At 38.2% G+C, this 7,177-nt stretch overlaps 1 non-coding gene across 1 annotated transcript; it reads right to left on the minus strand.

Moving 5' to 3' along the window:
* Positions 1-6,075: 6,075 nt before the first annotated feature.
* On the minus strand, positions 6,076-6,182 carry LOC127813814 (small nucleolar RNA R71). The gene has a single exon (XR_008026219.1). It is a non-coding gene; the product is annotated as a small nucleolar RNA R71 (small nucleolar RNA).
* Between the last annotated feature and the right edge of the window lie 995 nt (positions 6,183-7,177).

A 7,177-nucleotide genomic window follows, 5' to 3' on the forward strand; every position in this document is an offset into this window, starting at 1 on the left:
GAAGTTAGTTTCAAGTTAGTAATGTCTTTACTTGGAAGCTTCTACTTGCAATTTGTCACTTGGCTGCTTCTGGCTATTTCTAGTAGGCAGTCTAGGATGAGTTAGCTCCGTATCATTAGGCATGGCATTCCTGAAGAGATTAAAACAATGCTACATATGATTCTGACCATTTTTTTGCCTTTGAAGCATTTATGGCCTTCGTTGTTGCTGGTCACAGAGCTTGAGTGAGCCAGTGTGGAATACCCAACACCTTCCTGCAAAAGGGGTGAAGACTAAAACAAGAGCGGTTCCAAAAAAATGGGTTGCTGTAGAGAGTTGTCTTCATGGATCGATAGTCATTGCAAGGCCTGCTATTGCAGAAGATGCTAATAATTTATCTTCATCCATCGACCCTTTGTGCAACTTTACAACTCTTGTCTTCTACTTGAAGGTGTGGGTACCCCCTTGTTCTTGGATCCCTACAGGCTTGGAAAAAATATCCGAGGAAGTTGAGAAGCCCAGGGTACTCCCTCCTGCATTCATAGAACCCTCTTGCAGACACATCCTAGGAGGAGTTTTCCCCATGGAAAAGGTCTTCAAAATTCCATTCTTCAGGGTAACACTCTTTCTGCTGGGACTGACATTAATTGCTAGGGAGGATAACCCCATCATCAAATACAAGTTCGGGAGTGGCCAACTCCCGAACTTGGTCTTCAGATATCTTCTAGGGAGGGCATCCTCATTTCTCACTTTCCTTGCTTGTATCCCTACTCTAAAGAACTACATGGGCGCGTAGTAGAGATATAGGGTGGGGAGGTGCACTTTTCTCCTGTGGGCTAGCATAATAGTGGGAGAAAAGTTTTGGAAAGCTCATAATAGCAAGAGAAAAGCCTCACAAAAAGCTCCCTAGTGCCTTCCTAGAGGATTCGAAGCATGGCTCATTAAGAGGCACTACAAGATGAGACAAGAGCGTTGGGGTAACATCTTCACACAATTGATCCTTACAGCGACTAGAAAGGGATACCTTTTTGGTCAATTCCTATAGATGACACCAAATTATTGTTAACAAACTAAAATAATTAAATTTATTTATCTTAGGATCAGCCACAACAGAGTTCTTCACCAAAGTAGAGGGCACAAAATGTTGTTGGCGAGGTTAACTGGGTCTGGATTGGGTCGAGGTTGTAGTCCTTGAAGGTCGAAACTATAGGAACTCGGATGAGGGGTCTTCAGTGATACAAAAGTAGCAATGGCACCAATTACCAAGGGTGGTGAATTAGGATATTTAAAAAATAGTTTGAAACTTGAAGTATTTTTTATGAAAACTAAAATTTAATGCAAGTGAGGATTTTAGAAGGGCTTGAAACAATAAATGAAACAAAAGTATAAACAAGAGATAAACACAAGAATTTATAGTGGTTTTGCTTGTCAAGCCTAATCCACTACCTTAATTCCTCACTAAGGATTTTAAAATCAAATCCACTTGAACCCCCTACTCAAATCAAGTAGGTCCTCAGGTTTAATGACTAGGAATTACAAGTACTCCTACACACTGTAGGCCCTTTAGCTCTTATTAGGAAAATACAAAAATGAAATGAAATAGAGAGTCTAGGAGTTAACACTCTTAGTTATAAGTTCTCTCAACAATAAATAAGAGGCTTTAATGAAATGAACACTTAAATACAAAACCTCAAAAAGTAAACAAGAGAGAACAACAACAATTTAAAGCATGACTAAATGTTAAGCACTTGGTAGTTGAGCAATGAATGTTCTTGAACCCTTTAAATGATCCTTCGACCACCTATTTATAGTTGATGGTGGAAACTTTCAAAAATCGAACCATTGGTAGTAGTTGAAAGACATTTAATGCTCTAAAAACTAGCCATCACAAGATTATGCGATACAAATTATGGACAAAAGAAATGAGTTAGTTGACAAAATCAAGCAATAAAACAGGACTTAGTCGACAGATTAATACTATCTGTCGGCAATACCAATTTATTGAGAGATCTTATGGTTTAGTTGACATAATGAAGCTTAGAAAAAATTTCAAAGAAATAATCATATTGTTAGTCGATAGATGCATATAAGTTAGTCGACAGATTGAGAAATTTCCATTCTATTAGTTGACAGATAGCTTAAGCTTAGGAAAATTATTTAATGTAGTTGACAGAGAAATGTTTCATATTTCTTTTCAAGATATGTTTCACTTGTTTTTCCAATCTCCTTAAAACAATCATGAAGGCTTTGAATACTTGTTCCATTTCATAGAAATTGATTTTTGATTGCAAACTAAAGATAGAAAATGTACTTGAAATATTTTCATCATCAAAACCTTAATCCCAAGAGAGAAACATCATTTAGGACTGAATGTCCAAAAGAGCCTTCGGGGCAATGATGGATGAGGGCCCCGATGGGTGTTCGGGAAGGTGAGCCTTCTAGGTGTTCAAGGAACACAACAACACAAAGGACGTTAGAAAGGCACGTGGGAGACTCCCCCATGTTGGCCCTCCGATGCTTAAGTCAGACAATAGTCTAATAAAAATGTCCAAAAGTATGTAGATGAATGTTCAATGTCCAATGTATGTAGCATGTAAGTGTTCTGGTGTCCCAAAGAGTGGGATAGGAGTAGGTTCCAGATGGGTTTTAGAGAGAGACAGAGTAGGGTTAAAAAATGGTTCCAAAGAGATTAGTTTACCTTAGAGGAGGCAAATATTTATAGACAATAGGTGGGACCCGTGGTCGAGTCTAGAGACTCTTCAGAAAGAGAACAACTAGAAAGGCCAAAGGGCCTAGAGACATCTTCGGGGGAAGGCCTCGATGGCTGTCTCCGGGTGGTCTTAAAGAGGACTTCGAGGCCACATGATGGCTTTCATTTGGGAGACCCTGAAGGGTATCTCCGGACTTATGAAAAATGGATAAGCGAGACCATCCCAAGGGACCCTTCGGGCGCCTGAGAGGCTATTGTCTTAAAGACTCTCAGGGGAACAACAATTCATCAGGAGAATACTTAAGACTTGGGAAAATTTTAGGGCACCCCACAACATTACTCGCAACAGTTCTTAGTGTACATGTACTGTCACTACAAATTCAGATGGCCCTGATTGATGGGAGTAGGGTCTTGTGTGGGATGGTCAATAATGGAATGGCCAATCCTTGTGGCAAGTGGCTCATCAACTTATGTTTCAAGCATTGGTTTATTTTATTGATAGGGAGGGATAAATTCAACAAAAGTAGCAAATGGGGCCTAAACTAGACCATAATCTCATTTAATCCACCTTTGCATCAAAAGAATAAACACAAATAATAAAAAAAAAACTTGGCCATCCATGCGAGAGCATTGAAAATGCATAAACTCATTTGCAACCACTAACACATCAAGGGATAGAATATTGGAAAGATCATGACCTATCCAAATATGACCTCCTAAACATTACAAATAATTCATAAGCCACTACGACCCATGATATTGTGTGACATCTCTAGAGACCAACGCATCTACACACAAGTCTAATGCAAGGCAAGGAAGGGCAAGTGATGTTACATTATGAAAGATTTGACCTCCCATTTCTTAGCAGGTTGATTCAACTCGTGAATATTCCTTGAAGGTAGGCATTGCTTTGTGGGTTTCCTTTTGACATTTGGCTTAAATTTTTTCTCTCAATCCCACTTCTTTTTCATTTGGATTGAACCACCTAAAAATTAGCCTCAAAATCAATCTCTGTTAGTAAACCAGCCAACCGCGTAACTTCAATTCTACCCGGTTATGATCCGTAGAGTCGCAAACACGAACTCCTCTAAGTCGATCCACACGATCGACCCTTTCCACGAATGCCTCAAGTAATGCAAGCAACCCTAGGTGCCTCTTGAGAGATCCAAAATTTCTCACTCTTTTTTCCAGCTTCTTAAGTGGCATATTTATAGAGTTAAAAACCCTAATGGTGCCTTGAAAAACCCCTAAATAATTTAGGCTCGGCCCTTTCATAAGCGTCTTTTATACACTTATTTTGGTCTATAAACTTGGCATTTATACATTCAATAAGCATGATTTCTACTTGATTTGGTTCTATATATGCTTATGTAGATGTGGAGCATGTGTTAAAGTGAATATGGAGCAAAAAGAATGATTTTGGAATATGATGGGAGTGAAATGAAGCTTGGAGGCATGGTTGGGTACCGAATTAAAAGAAAGCAAAAGAGTATAGAGCAAAAAGTGGAAGATGATGAAGAAAGAAGCAAAAAGAAGAAGGCTAGCGAGCTTATAGCGGTATGCATACCGCTGTAAGACCGCTATAAGATTTAGTTGCTGGAGCTCACGGTCCTATAGCGGAATGCATACCCCTATAGGACCGCTTTAGGATTTGCTTTTTGGAGCTCACGGGTCTGCAACAACAAGCATACCGCGGTAGGACCGCGGTAAGGTTCAAAGCTTCGTTTTAAGCTTGTTTTAAGCCCGTTTCAATCCAAATAAAAGAGAGATGGACTCCTTCAAGGTGTAGGACTTTGATAACCTAAAGAGAACTATATAAAGGCTCATTTAAGAAAGATGAAGGACTTTTTGGAAGGAAGGAGTAGACGGCAAGTCGAGGCAAAAAGAGGAGATTTTCTTGAAGATCTTCGGTTTTTGGTTTTATTTTTCTGTTCTTTCTTCTTTACAACATTATGAACTCTATTTTTATTACTCTTTCGTTGTTTGAAACTATGTTAGGCTAAGTACTTTATGACTAGGGTGATTGATGAAACCTAGTTCAATGTTGGTTTAATTAAAAGTAGTTGGGTTTTATTTTATTCTTGTCTTTTGAGTTGATCATTTGTTATGCACTAATTTCGTTTTAATGCTTGGCCGCCCTTAGAACGTGTTTGTGATTTATATTGCTTTTGAGAGATTCAATATAAATTAGCACTTGATAATAAACGACATAAGGTTCGATAATAGGTAGAGATGTCGTTATGCCTTGTGAAATCTTATTTTGATGATCATTGTGGATAAATGCATGTTTGTATATTTGCAGGTTAATTAGAGATAATTAATCTCATATGTGAGCATAGATTTGATTAACCATCGAGAGAGGCTTTTGAGTAACTTAGGATCATTGATTTTCATCTCAAAGCAAGAATTATGAAACCCGATCACTGAAAGATTTAACCATTTATAGAACTATGGTGGATTCATGAACCCTAATGCATTATATTTCTATCTTTAAAACCTAAAGAGTTATTTTGTGTTTTACTTTTGGTGAGTTAGTTTTAACTTATATAAAACTTCCATTGAGTATTATTTAGATTGTGTGTGGCTTATTAAAGTTAATAGTGGTTAAAGTAGGAATTAAAAGCTAATCCTCGTGGGAACGATACTTGATTCATCATTATATTACTTGTTGTGATTCCGTTCACTTGCGGGAAAGAAAAAGGCGAACAAGTTTTTGGCGCCGTTGCCGGGGATTGGTTATTTTGATTACTATTTTAATTAAGATTAGCTTTAATACTTGTGTTGCTTTCTTTAATTTTTGACGCTGAACTATTTTAATTTTTACTGTGTTAGGATTGAAAATAGTGCATGCGGCGTTCAGAACGTCTTGATCTTGTTGAGTTTGATCCGGAGATTGAACAAACCTTTCATCAAAGACGTCGTGAACAAAGAGCAAAAAGGGAACAACAACAAAGCACAATGGATGACAACGAAAATCAGCTTGTTCAAATAGAGCGTACTGTGAGATCAATGAGAGAGATATCTTGATGGGGGATTTCATGATGCCTCCAGTCATTGAGAACCAGTCGAGCATAGTTTATCCTCCATATGGGCATGATAACTTCCAATTGAGGCCGGATGTGATAAATTTGTTCTCCAACAACATTCCACTCTATGGGAGAAGTGATGAAAATCCACACTACCATCTCTCTCATTTTCTGGAGTATTCTGGCAACTTTAAGTATCAAGGGATTAATGAAGAAGAAATGAGGATGCGACTTTTTCCTCATACTCTGAAAGACAAAGCTCGAGAGTGGTTGGATTCACTATCACCTGGTAGCATCACTACATGGGCTAATTTAGTTCACAAGTTCACACTAAAATATTTTCCACCAGCCAAGATTAGCAAATTAAAGCATGAAATTTCAACTTTCCAGCAAGTTGAAACAGAGAATTTTCATGAAGCATGGGAACGGTATAAAGAATTGCTCAGGAAGTGTCCGAATCATGGGTTCTCTTTACCAGCTCAAAACCACTATTTCTATGCCGGATTGACTCCTTATAGTTGTTCGTCAGTTGATTCTACAGCAAGTGGTTCTATTAGAAACAAATCTGTTGGAGAGCTACATGATCTTTATGAGACAATGAGTGAGCAACAGGGCACATGACCAAGCAACACCGAAGTTAATCCTAAGGAGCAAGCAAATGCAATCACTACAAGGAGTGGAGTGCAACTACCAGAAATTCATGTTAAAAGACCAAGTGTGGAAAAGAAAACTGATGCTAAAAAGGAGATAACAACTGAGAATAAGGAGCCCGAAGATATAGCTGAACAAGAAAAAGTGGTTTCATCACCAATCAAGCCTTATGTTCCACTTATTCCATTTCCTCAAAGATTGCGCAAGCACAAGTTGGATAAGCAATTTGAGAAATTTCTGGAGGTGTTCAAGAGGCTACATATCAATATACCATTTGCTGAAGCTCTATCTCAAATGCCCAACTATGCAAAATTTATGAAGGAGATTCTATCGAACAAAAGAAAGCTTGAGGAGCATGAAACCGTGATGCTAACAGATGAGGGTAGTGCCATTTTATAGAATAAATTACCACCAAAGTTGAAAGACACAGGAAGTTTCACCATCCCTAGCACCATTGGCAGTTTGTATTTTGAACGGTCCTTATGTGATTTGGGTGCTAGCATTAATTTGATGCCATTTTCTATCTTTCAAAAACTTGGGCTGGGCGAAGCAAAGCCTACAAGAGTATCATTACAGCTAGCGGATGGGTCCATGAAACATCCACGTGGAATTGTTGAAGATATTCTGGTAAAAGTGGATAAGTTTATATTTCCAGCAGATTTCATTATTTTGGATATGGCTGAAGATAGAGATATTTCTCTTATTTTGGGGCGACCTTTTCTAGCTACTGGACTAGCACTCATTGATGTACAAAAAGAAAAACTCATGTTAAGGCTAAATGAGGAGCAAATCACTTTTAATGTGTTTGAAG

The sequence above is a fragment of the Diospyros lotus genome, chromosome 11, assembly GCF_014633365.1.
Source record: "Diospyros lotus cultivar Yz01 chromosome 11, ASM1463336v1, whole genome shotgun sequence".
In the NCBI taxonomy this organism is placed as follows: Eukaryota; Viridiplantae; Streptophyta; class Magnoliopsida; order Ericales; family Ebenaceae; genus Diospyros; species Diospyros lotus.